The sequence below is a fragment of the Chinchilla lanigera genome, unplaced genomic scaffold, assembly GCF_000276665.1.
Source record: "Chinchilla lanigera isolate Chin_1 unplaced genomic scaffold, ChiLan1.0 scaffold00025, whole genome shotgun sequence".
Classification (NCBI taxonomy): Eukaryota; Metazoa; Chordata; class Mammalia; order Rodentia; family Chinchillidae; genus Chinchilla; species Chinchilla lanigera.
Window position 1 is genome coordinate 10,052,255 of NW_004955426.1, and position 13,460 is coordinate 10,065,714.

General features: G+C 35.1%; 1 protein-coding gene across 1 annotated transcript in view; it reads right to left on the reverse strand.

Moving 5' to 3' along the window:
• Cdh12 (cadherin 12, type 2 (N-cadherin 2)) overlaps window positions 1-13,460 on the reverse strand; it is a 958,345-nt gene that overhangs the window by 399,837 nt on the left and 545,048 nt on the right. The window contains exon 3 of the mRNA XM_005386141.1: window positions 6,824-6,970. The gene's annotated coding sequence lies outside the window, so the exon portion shown is untranslated. The remainder of the gene's footprint in view (window positions 1-6,823; window positions 6,971-13,460) is intronic.

The following is a 13,460-nucleotide window of genomic DNA, read 5'->3' on the forward strand; positions in this document are numbered from 1 at the left end:
AGCTCAGCTGCACAGTGCCTGCCTGGCAAGCGCAAGGTCGTGAGTTCGATTCCCAGTACCAGAAAACAAACAAACAAAAAAAAAAAAAAAAAAAATGAAACATATATGGCTTGAATGATTTCAAACATTTTAGAAGGAAATATTATAAAAGGGCAATAAAGAAAAAGGTCCCAGGCTTATAATTTTAAAGTTATGAGTATGTAAATTATTCAACATTAAGTATGTAGATTTTACCAATAACAAAAAAATAGTTACCATTTGGAATCAAAAGAGAAAGGATTAAATAGATAACAGAAACCAATAGTCTAGTGACTCAAGGGAAAGAAGGATGTCAAACTGACAAATAACCTAGTTTTAGGACAGCTTTGCAAAAATGAAAAGAATTGAAAAGATGCTGGAGATGTCACCATTTGCTCATAAGTTCTGAACTCTGGCATGCAGTTATACTCAGTAATACTAAAGACAAAACTCTCTACTCAAGGAGGATTGAGTAACCCATCATCATCCTGTTCCATAACTGCAAAAAATTAAATATTTTAATAATTTTACTTAATTTTTTGTTTTAAAGCATTCAGTTACTCTATAATCGGAGTGGGACTCTCGTGTATCTATTGGGGAATACACACGTGTATATTTTTCACAATTTACAAGGATCAGAATTCTATGAAGAGGAGGAGATTTTCTTGGTAAGTGTGCTTCACCTCTGGCCCGCTGGGTGGTAAGTCTTGCTCTACAGCAGCTCCTCAACTAAACTTTTGCAACTCTTATGGCAACTATGGGCAGAGGTGAAAGCTGGAGTGGAGCGAATGCAAAATTTTTCATCTGCCAACAGCATGAACACTCTTGAGAGGGTCTTAGAAACCCAGAGCCTTGGGCCACACTCCAAAAATCATTGAACAAGATCCCCCAAAGTGTTTGCATGTCCATGTAAGTTTGGGTTTTACTGGTCCATGGAAGAAATCCCTCACCCCCTGGTGCATAGCAGTTACCGAGGAATTTACAAAGCTCTGATGGTTAAGCCACATTTCTATACACTGTGATTTAATTGGAATTATGTATCTATGCCTCATACTGGTGGTTCATGACTCTTTTTTATAGACTTATCAGTAGTACTCTAAGAACTAAATTCAAGAATCTGATACTGTAAATCATATAGACTTTGAAAGAGTGCGTGTCTTCAACTTCTCAGGATCTATGATCTCATTGCGTTCCACCGTTCAGTGCTGGCTGTGCAACATGTAAGCAGTCACTCTCAATACAGAAATAAACAGCTGTGTTCCAATGAAATTCTCCTTAAAAAAAAACCGACTGTGAGCTCTCTTCCTTACTCGTGTTAACTCAAATTAGGTATGGTGTTCACAGTAGTTAGAAGAGATTGGCTTTCAAGATCTGGTCACTTTCTTTCAGTATACTTTTTTGGTGGAGGCAGCAGTTACCAGCAATCAAACTCAAAACCTCTCACTTACCAGGCAGGTGCTCTGCCACCAAGCTATATCTGCCCCCCTTTCAATATACTTAAAAAATAAAGTAAAGGATTAAAGCATCCTTTAGTCCTCTGTCAAAAAATAAGCCTTCTCCAAACTAACTCTCAGTGTAACATTTTCTCAAGAAATAACCATCCACCAGTGTAAATCCAGTGTAAAGGAAAATAGCTGTTTCAAAAATCCAATAATACTGCTCTAAATACAGTATCAGAAAGTAAATCTGAGAGCTTCTGGCAATATCCCAAAGTGTTCATTGTTACAAGGCAGGAAGAATGACTCTAATTTGCTCTACTTGACAAGTAAGGTGAGGGACTAATACTAAGTATTCCTGTTTATAACAATAGCTACCGTGTCCTGAGATTATAAATATGTGAGACTAATTACCTATTTTACTCCTCACAACTCTGTAATAGTAGCAGTAGCATGGTTAGCTGCATTGTAAAGAACATGAAGAGCACATGGACATCTTAATAGACTCAGACAAAGAAAGCAGCTTCCCTGGGTTGGGTTGGAACCGAGGACGTTTTGCATGGACCACACAGTTACAGCTATTATTCACTGCTGCCCGCTCCATTGTCTATCAGAACTATGGGTTTGTATTCAAGATGTTACTATCCTTTCAACTAATGAAAAATGATGAGCTCATTTTGAATTGGTCAATGACACTGAAACCCTAGAGAAAAACCCTGGAAGATAGGAGAAAATTTTATCCATACATGGTACATCTGAAATATCACTCCACTTCACACTATTTTTGCCTTTTTGCAGTTAGTCATTATGGGAAGTTAGAAAATACTTCTCATTAATCAAAAGCAATTCTTTTTCTTATACCAACTTTATGATGGGAGATTACTTGTAATTTCTACAAACTACTGTTTCTGAATGCTTTGAATTTTGCTTCTCCCCATCAAATTCTAGTGATTTGCCCCATATTTTGTGCTTAAAGTCTTGGTGATATACTAGACATGCTTTTTCTATAAGGGTATGAGAAAGTCATTGGCAGTTCTTGTGATGGCTGCATTAGGCCTAGTCACATTTATTTCTGCTCGCATATTTTGAGGTCCGTAAGAACAAGATACAGGATCTTTATTTTTCCTTTTCCTTTCTTTAGAACTTCTTAGAGATATATATGTATACATATTTGTTATTGCTGTTCTTGTTTATTTGTTTGTTTGTTTCCCTTTCTGTTCCTTCCTTTCTTCCTCGATCCCTGGCACATGGTCTTATATTCTCATTGGGCAGTATTTTCACATTTTAAACAATCACCATTAGAATCTCTGCTGCAATATAGGTCTACAAGGCATATGTATTCTTTTTAAATAACATTTCATTGTTCTGGCATTCATATACACAATGAAGATAGCACAAGAGTTTATAAAAGCCCTCTAGAGAGGCAAAAGTTAGGGTTGGAGACTACACAGACCATTACATATTTTCTGATTGTGTTTCTAATCTCTGTTGAACCTTTATTATTTACAATATCTGTTATCTTTCTTTGTTTCTTTGTTTCTTTGTTTCCTTCCTTCCTTCCTTCTTTCTTCCTTTTTTAAGGAAGAGTTTGGAATGTCCTGTAGTGGAATACAAGATCATAATTTAAAAAGATGCAGTCTAACTTCTAGTTATCACCTAACACATCCTTGGCTATGACAGTTAGTCATATTAAATTTTCTAAGACAACACTAATTTTACATTGCTTGCTTTTTGATGTAAGAAAGGGTCAAATTTTATTTGAATGAACAGATATTTTCAGAATTTCAACATGATTAGATACACTGTATGATTAGCATGTATGTGTAATATTAAAAAAGACTTCCATGAAGTCAATAGAAAAATATATTCCTGAAAATTTAAATCTGAAGTGTCCTTCCAACATTCAATTGCAATTTTCACTTCTCTTTCTAAGGTTCTGGATATCTTTTGCCACTAACTTCCCTTCGATCACATTTTAATACAAGTGTCACTAAAGTTATATCTTTACATTTCCTTTTTGTTTTATCCCCAGTGTGTTTAATTCTTTTGTAAAGATGTATGTATCACTGACACTCAATTGAAATTTTCATATTGATTCTGTTCACAAGAGAACAGAAAGTGTCCTTTCTGTTAGTAATAATCAGAATTAGCTGGAAATAAAATTTGCCACAAAGAGCTCTTCAGAACTTAAACGAACATGTTACACACCTTTTTTAAAAAATTGCTTATTTTATTAAGCCAACATTAAATCATTATGAGAGTAATATAACTACTGTCCATTGGCTTAACTAGTCTGAAAATATTCATTTTTATCATGGCAGATATTGGAAGCTATTGTCATTTACAAACTAATAGGGAAGTGTGCTGTAATGTATATTAATCTTCAATATCCAGATACAAGTGTCAGTGCACATATATTCATTATTGCTATCATGCACTCTTGGCCCAGTTACCTGATTTCATTTAGGTTCCATCTCCTCTGTGACATGGAACAAAACAATGCTATCCTTTTGACTTGATGTTTGTAGAACCATACTCGTAAGTTTATTACTCAGACGTTACACATTTAGGAGGCACACAAGATATGCCATATCCTGCCTTCTGCATTGTCTTTTATTTAAAATACCATATACGAAGGGGCAGGCTATATAACTTGAAGCAAGTTTCATGACATTGCTATAGAACCTTTTCTTTAAATTTTTAACCACCTGACTCTAAGTGAGCTTGTCTTATAAGATATTTTCTGGTCTTATAGAAGAAATAAGTACGTGAACAATGGCAATCAATGCAGAACCTAGAAGTATGGTGGCATGTAAGGAGAATATAATAATGACTTATAAAAAATAAAAAGAAACGAGAACTGTTAACCAGCTGCTAGTTTTCAATTGCAGAGAAGATGTTCCCCATTCCCTTATCTGTCTGTATGATGCAGGCTGAGATAACTGTAGACAAGATACAATTTCTTTAGAAACTTTAGGTAGATCTTTCTGAGTTTCATATTTAAACACATGGATTTTATTAACTGGTTTCATATTTAAACAAATGGATTTTATTAAACACTAAATGCACCTTCAATGGTCATACACTGGTCATACATTTCAGGGGTAAAAACATCCATGCAAAATTACGGGGTCTGATGTCACCACTTGTTTTGAATTTGGCACATAATATAGGACAGAGATATTTTAAGCAGTGCATACACTTTTGTGGTGGTTTCTTATTTTTTATTTTTTTCTGGTACCGGGAATGGAACTCACAACCTTGCACCTGCCAGGCAGATGCTGTGCCACTGAGCTAAATTCCCAGCCCCTCATACACTTTTTATAATCAAATGTGGCCTTGTTTAGCTAATGTTGTTTCTCTTTACTAAGTTTGCTTAAAGAAAAAAGAAAAGCAACAAGAAGATGAGGTCCCATTGGCAATCATCATAGTCAACACAACCTTCTTGCAGTTAGCACAGAATCTGTGAAGAAACTGTCTCCCAACATCACAACTCATGTGTTGGGCACATGTAGTAAGGACAAGATCATTATGCAGGACAAACGTGTACAAAAATGTATACTTATAGGTGAAAGCATTCAAGAGATGAAAAGAAGAAAAGTGAGAAGAGAGGGAAAAGTAAAAAAAATGAAGAATCCCAATTCTCCACGATAAATGAAATCATTATGTACTACAGCAATGTGCCAGAAAGAAAGATCTACCTAGGGAAAAAAAGAGAGGAAAAAAAACAAAGTCTTAGTGTAAAAGAAGTAGATAAATATCTTCAGGGTTTAGCTGGATACATACAACCAGCAATTACACCTCAGTACCTATGGGAATCCCTCAAATATTTTATTCCTGTGTAAGAAGCAATAACATTGATATCAGCCTGAAAAGGTCTCCAAGGGATTTCATAAAGATAACAAATATAAACAGTGTTCTAATATTTTCGTACAAAGTCCCATATCAAGATACCAGCAGAAGAAGATGGAATCAACATTTAAGGAAATATGAGCGGTCCCTCTCTAAAGCACATTTAACATAGCATTAGCAATATTTATATGAAGGCAGCTATAAATTTACATTCTGCATTAACATTACAGATTAAGTATGAAATTCAACTTGTGAAAGTTATATAACAATATTTGATTATATTTTAAATAATTTTTATTGCATGCAAATCAATTTATAGTAAAAGCCCTACAGAATAGGAAGGTCAGAAGTTGCTATTCTTCCTATACATACAGTGGCAATCAATAGATCAGTTATCATTTTAGTGATGGAATTATTTTATTTTTCTTGATTACTCAATAGCTTACTGTAATGTAGTACAAAACTGTCAGACTCTACTCATACGTGCACACCCAAAGTCTGGAGAACTACAGAGAAAAGGGGAAGTTCAGATAACCAAATCTAACTTTGAGGAAAGTTTCTTTCATTATCTCTCTAGATAATTTTAACCATCTTATGAGGAAAAATGGATGAAAAATGGATGTAGAAGAAATAATATGAAGTTTATGAGAACAGTGAGTACAAAAGAAGTACTATGAACTAGTTTATCTAAGCTACAGACAAAATTATCATACACTTCTATTAAATGTAAGCTTTGTCTCATTCTACTGTTCATTGATGATAAAAACACACCCCAGTCAAAAATGCCCAAACATAAAATTTAAACATATAACCTTAGTCTCTTTATAAAATTTATCCTTTCAAAAGTAAGCATTTCAGAAAGCAGTTAATTTTTCTTTACTGTTTCTTACTATCCTAACTTATGAAAGGATTCCATTCTACTGTATGAAAACAGTCAATTATATTAATGAAATATTATATTTTCTAGATTTACTTTCTTAGAAATTTCATCAAAAATTATAATATTTAAATTTTAGTTCCACAATGAAAACTTAAAATATCCCGGATTTATTTCAAATTCCTTAGATCCAAAGAGAGCTTAGGAACATTGCTAAAGTAAAAAGCTGCATGAAATTTCAACTCTCATTTGCAAATTTTCTTCCCACCTAATTAAACTTTGCAGTTTTCAGACTGAGATTTTACCATGCAATACCAACAAACCACTTCATGCAAAATCCATAGCCAGTCACAGTCCTCTAAAACAGTTTATGAAAGGTAAAATGAGAAACTAGGTCTCTCTTCACATTTCCTTTTCTATTCTTTTGATGTAAGGCAGAATCATTCTATTTCGAAATAATTGCTCTGAAATATCATTACCCACAAATGCCAGTTCTCATTCTAGGACACTTGCCTATAAACTAAGCCTTTTCCTGACATAAACAGTCACTTGCTGCAGTGCAGAATGCCAGTTTAGTCGGTCAGAACTTTCGATGCAGAAATTCAGCGGGATGCAGTCACCCAGATAAAGCAGCACTTACCTTAATTGAAATATTCTCTGTGAACGAGGTGAGAAATCCGTCAAATCAACCGTGAATGGGGTGGGGAGATCGAAGTTTTCAATCAACACCCTCCAAGTGGCGGCATGCTGTGCTCCTTTTCTCTGTTTATGCTGAGCTCCTCACTGTCTAAGGGGAGAGAGGAGATCAGCTGAAATCCTCAGAGATTCTCGGCGAGTAAATGAGGACTAAGCGATGTTTCTTAGCGGAGATGCTCCGCGAGCTTGCACGTCTGGAGGCTCCCTAGCTGCTGTGATGGGCTGCTGTCATGTCCCCGGAGCCCGCTCCATTCATCGACCTGATTAGCAAGCAATGCTCCCTCCATAGGAGTCACTCACAGACGCAGGGGTTTGGTGGGGCTCCTGGGAATTAGAAAGGAACGGAGGCCACTTGGGAATCCGGTCCTTTCCAGCCTAAAGGGGGAACTACAACTCTCAGTATAATTTGCAAAGAGATTAGCCTCTGTGTTAGCCATTTCAAGACCTAAACAAATGCGCTTTCCCCCGCCTTTTTTTCCAAGATGCGTTTGTGCTAGATGTAAGGAACAGTGCACCGATTACTAGACTGATAGAGAGCTGATTTGTAATAGAAGTCTAAAACTGGCAAGTGCTGAAGCAGTGTGATAAAAGAGATAGCTGCACTTGTATTTGCCCCTAGCTTGCTACATATACCAACCTCTAAGTCAAATGAATTTAGAGATTTATCCGAGGCCCCCAGGGTGCAACTGTCTGAATTTATAAAAAGGTAGTATTCACACTAAAGGAGTATATTAAGCAATTTTGTACAGACACGAGCACTCAGATCAAGCCATGCAGAAGAGAGCAGTGCTTTTGAGGTTCTTCCAATAGAGTTTTCACTGAGTATCCCAGATGCAAAAGTGTGTACAGTGTGCTATTAACCTGAGTAAGGCAGCAGAGTAAACTGTGTGACACGTTCTGAATCATCTATGGTCTGCGGAAATACTGATGTACTCACTCAAAAAATAACCAAGGTTGTGAAAGGTTACAAAAAATGTCCAACAACTTTTCAAATGTGATCCTGCGCCTTCACCTACCTGCCTACCACGGCCACCATCCCTTTTCTCTGACATGAGCCCCTCCTCAGAGCAGGGCTGCATCTTGACATGCAGGGTTAGGAGTCCCCCTCCTCCTGAGAGAGATCTAGTTCTCTGAAAAGAGGTCGTGGAGCTGCGTACGGAAGTCCCAAATGGTTAATTTTTGACAGTTCTCACTTTTGCAGGAGAAAATTATGCAAATAACATAAAAAGAACAGATGAAAAAGTCATTTGCATGTCTTGAGGGTGAGAAAATTCTCATCGCCAGTGATGATGACTGTCCTCTCCCAGTGAGCCTGTGTGGAACGTGCCACCCTTCTCTTTTCCCAAGTAGGTCTCACATGGGACATATGGCTTCCCCTTGGCGTTGGGAGTGGTGTGTGACTATGTGTGTGAGTGTGAGTGTGTGTGTGTCTGACAGAGAAAGAGACACAGAGAGAGAGAGACTATATTAGCATTGCAATGTTTGCATGTAACAGAAAACAAATTTAAATAAAGGAATATACAAAATAAGCACAGCAGAGAGTTTGTCTTGTATATCCCAAGCAAACTTTTAACAATAGTGACTAATTAAAGTGCAAGCTCCTTGTTTGAACTTCTTGGACAGAAAAAAACTCGGTGTAACTGAGTTTCAGTAAATGGCACGGCTGCTCATACTCCCATTTCAAAGCGGAGGTCGCCCCCGGAAGCCTCGGAAGGGAGAGGGGCTGCCTCTGGCACCAGTGCCAAGCTCTCGTGCTCCCTCAGCCGGTGGAGGGGGAGAGTTGAAGGTGAAGAAAGGCTCAATACACTTCTGGGGAGGGAGAACAACTTCGCTGCTTGGAGGCAGGAAGCACATTATCCAATTATAGACTGGCATTAGAGTGCTCCAGTAGAAAAGAAGCTGCTTAAATTGAAGCGGATGCACCGGTTGAGCATAAACACCAAACAGGAAATATAACACTTAATTCCTTCTGAGAGGGTCTCAGCTATTTAACACAGCATTTGTAAATGGAAATTGGATGGATTTCATGCTCCTGATACATAATTGGGCCTGCAATTAAACATCTTTGTGTCTTGTATCGGTATAAACCTCATTCTGAGCATCTTGTCTTATACAGGGATCTCTTTAAAACTTTAACTCAGGATCTATTTTCCTGACTCCTGCATAGCTGAAGTTGTTTTCATAAACTAAAACAGGCACACAGGAAACTTTATGCCATAGTGCCAGTTTATAGTTGGAATTTTGCATAAGATTGTACTAATGGATATTTGCAAATGACCCAGGTTTCCAGTTTCGTTGAAAAATCCTTCACTCTAAAACCTTTTCTATAGAGGGTCTTAGTGGCTGTTCAGTACATTTTGAACCCATGTGGTGTACAGTTGATTTGATGCAGGCTTGCATCCACGTGGTCCAAAGCAAAATAAAGGAAACAGAGCGCGGGTAGAACGCGGGCGGCGGCTGCAATGTGAACAGTAGCACACGCCCTGTACGAGACAGTTGCTGTGCGCCGGCTCTGTCGATGCACATCCGCTGTGCCTGCGATCTATGAACCGCTCAGATCAAACTTGTTAAGTCGGTTTTACTATATTTTTAAAATCCTTTTATTAATAGAGTTAAGGTTCCCAGAAGATATGTGAATTGATCAAAGCCACACAGCCAACTCAATTTAAAACCTGCTAATAATGTAATATTAAAAACTTTCTGTTTTCATTTCTTCTTTTCTCTTCTTTTCTTTTTTCTGTTTGCTTTTTACCCCCACCCCACCTCACACTGGGTATGGAACCTCAAGCCTTCATACTGAGCTAGAGCCCCCGCCCATTTTAACTTTATTTTTTGACACAGAGTATTGCTAAGTCACAAAGTTGCCCAGGTTGGACATGAATTTGGGACACTTCTGCCTCAGTCTCCTGGCTATGATTATACGCATGCTCCAACATGAGCACCGCTCTATCTCCTATTATCTTGTTTTGAAATTCTGTACTTTTTCTTTTTTCTTTCTTTAAAATAAAACATATTAATAAACATTTATCAATTTCCTCAAATGAAGAAAAATATACTTCCTACAGCATAGGAATGTTGTATAGCTAGTTTACAAAGATGGCAGAAATAATTTTTGCATCCTTAAATGTGTGTTTTAAAACTTGAGAAAATACAATAATACCTCAGTTCATGAACACTTCTGTTTGTGAACAATTTGGCAAAATTTTCCTTCTACACATGAACACCTCATCAGGTGGTGAACAAGACTGGGGCTATCTTTCCCATAGGAACAAGAAAGTGCTCATCTTCCTCAGAATCATGGGACAAATTAAGTCCCTGAACTGAGATACCATTGTACTGTGTTGTAATAATTTCAGCATAAAGTATTGTTTGGTATCTAGAAAATGAATTCAAAACTTTGCTCTAAAAATTAGTCTCAGTCTAGAATTTTCAAGTGGTGTTAAATTGATTAGCACAAATTGGTCAACTTCAAAAAGAATTTCCTCTTTTGCAGTTCATGTGCTCTTTCACACAAATGTAGTATTTTTTAAATAGAAAAATGTCCATGTTCTAAATATGTGGCTACTTCCAGCAAATGTGGCTACTTTTAGCAAATATACGAGTATTTGCTAAAAAAATTATTAGTCCCAAATTATGGTGATTTTTGATATTCAAGTTCTCCAAGAAGCATCATGTGTAATAAAAACATTAAAAATTAAAATGGAGCTAAAACTTTCATTTCTAATTTGTTCAAGTGTTATCTATGTTTCTTAAATGTCACAGAAAGCTGCCATTTCATGTTGCCTTGAAATTCCTAGTAACATCTATCAGCTTTATAGAAACATGCCATTAATACACTTTTAAAAATGTCTAATAAAAATTCTATCTAAAATAAATTATGATAATGCTAATTAATGCAGTCTTTAAACTTTGCTAAGAACTTTTTTAAAAGCTATTACCTCATTTGATTCTTTACAAGAACCTTGGGAAAGGGGTTACCATAAGTATTTTTCTCATATTTTAATGATAAGAAAATGAACATTTTTTTTAAAAAGTGCTTTTCCTTAGTTTTTAATACAAAATGGAAAATAAAATGTTCTCCTTTTCAGACAAGTTTTATGACTTGATAATGCTACTCACAGATAAGTTTCCATATTAGAGAGGAAAAGGAATATCAATAGGTATATAAACAAGACAGTCTTCATTTACTTAGATTTTGTTCTAAAGAGTACAAACTGTGACCGTCATTTAATGAAGGAAAATTTATTCTGAGCTGATAGGGAAATTATGATATATATATATACACACTCATTTGTCCCCTTAGACTTCCCCTAGACTATGCCTACCCTTGGTTATTACTACTTACAAGTGATAGGTTGGAACAATTTTCCAAGTATTGATCTTATGATTCTTACATAAATGAATCACACACTTCCACTCAAATTTATATTTAAATATTACTTGCCTACAACTTTTTGTGTTGATTTAATTATCAGAACAGAATAAATTCCAGTCCATTAGTGTTAATTGTTTTAAATATAAAGGAGCAACAAGCTGTCCGATAATAAATTGATCTTTCAGCAACTCCATTGGGCTAATACTAACACAGTCTTCTGTTAAATGCAAATAGATTTTATACGGTATATTATAGATATTTCTGTTTCTGTCTATGTAAGCTGAGTAGTTGAGTTTACTAGACTTTAAGGGAAACTAAGCATTTTCTAGATAAGTTTAATTTACATAGACTAATGAGTTTGAGATATGATGAAATTTAAAAAAAATAAAGATATTCAGACTGGGTATGAGAAGATTGAAATGTAGTCAAAATTCTGGCAGTAAGTATCTGTATAACCCTGAGACATTTTAAAAGTTTCTAGTTAACAATTTCATTGGAAATGTGAGGGAATTAAACTACATTATATCTAAAATTTCAGTTAGCTCTAAAAATGCTTTATCTGACTAATACTTTTTGATATTCTCCCTAATTCAGAAATAATCAAGCAGGTAAGCAGAAAAGGTTGTATGCAAATACCTTTCCCTGCCCCTTCACAATTCAATTTTTTTATTGTATAAATAACGTTATAACAAGAATATTTTGATTTTATAGTGTAAGTAATTTAAGAATCAGCCACTGAGTTGCTGATTGGAAATGATACATGAGTAGATTAAAAATATTGCTAAGGTAACATTCTCTAAATATTTTTTAAACAACTATAACATTTTCCTATAAAAGGCCATAGTTATTTTATTATAACTAGATAGAATGCTTGGATGCTTAGTTTTTTTCTTTATTGTCTTGCTCATTAAAAATTGAGAGGTAATTTAAATAAAATTATTAAGAATTAACTTAAAACTGGGAAGTACACTTGAAGAATGTACATACAATATTAATACACTTTGTGTTTTTAAAGCCACATTTCTATGTTAGTAGGCAGTTAATTTAGAAAAAAAAAACCAAAGAGGAACACTAGATAATTAAAAGGAAAAGAGGGTTTGAGTAGACGTAATTGCTTGGCAGTTTAGACCTTTCTCCTCAGCTCAGACTTGTCCTGTTTTATATCTTTCATCTATGACAATCAAGTGCAAACAAAAAGAAAAAAGCAGTGTGTAAAATTCTGAGAATGTTGAATTCAATTCATATTTAATTTACAGAAAGTTATTGAATATTAGTGATGATTAAAATCCAAATCACATAAATTTTTGCCAGAATCTAAACTTATTATTAAACAAATACACACAAAAGAATTAATGAATATTATAGCTTGATAGAAAAAAGAAGGCATATATATTTCTTTATTGAGTGTTGTTTAACTGTTAGAGAGCGAAAAGCTCAAGGAGAAATAGAGACAGAGGTAGGAAATTCTGAAGGCATTAATTTAGAATCAGCATCGGATGAATTATCTGCTGAATAGCAATTCCTACAATGAGAATATGTTTTATTTTATATGTACCTATTAATGAAACTATCTAAGTATATATTTGTTTTTTCAAAATCATTCATCCCATCATATACCTTTTAGAAAAGTTAAAACTAAAAGGGAAAAAAATGCAATGCCATGTCCTTGTATTGAATGAAATATCTATAACTCTCATACATTGCTCAAAGGTACATGAAATGATACACCCACTTTGGAAAACAATTTCTTAAAAAGAAAGGAATTAGAAAAAATAATTTTTTGAAAAGATAAACATATGCTTATTGTGTGACACAGCCATTTTTTCTGAGATATTCACTCTAAAGGAACGAAACCATGTGTCTATCCAAGTACTTTTTACAAAGGATTGAATATTCATAATAGCCTCAAACCAGAAGCAATCCACATATCCATTAACAGAAGAATGAATAAGCTCTGGTTCACCTATGATGGATTAAGATTTGGCCGTTAAAGGGGGACATAGTAATACACTCAAAAATGGAAGTACAGAATCATTATTAAAATAGAAAACCAAAAACACAAACATAACTATTGTATCATTCAATTTATATAAATGTCAGATATGGAAATTAACATCCAGTGACAAAGCAGATAATTGGCTGGTGGTAGTTGATGGTGGAATAAAGTATAGTAAATGGCTGTAGAAAAATTTTAGTGTGATAAATA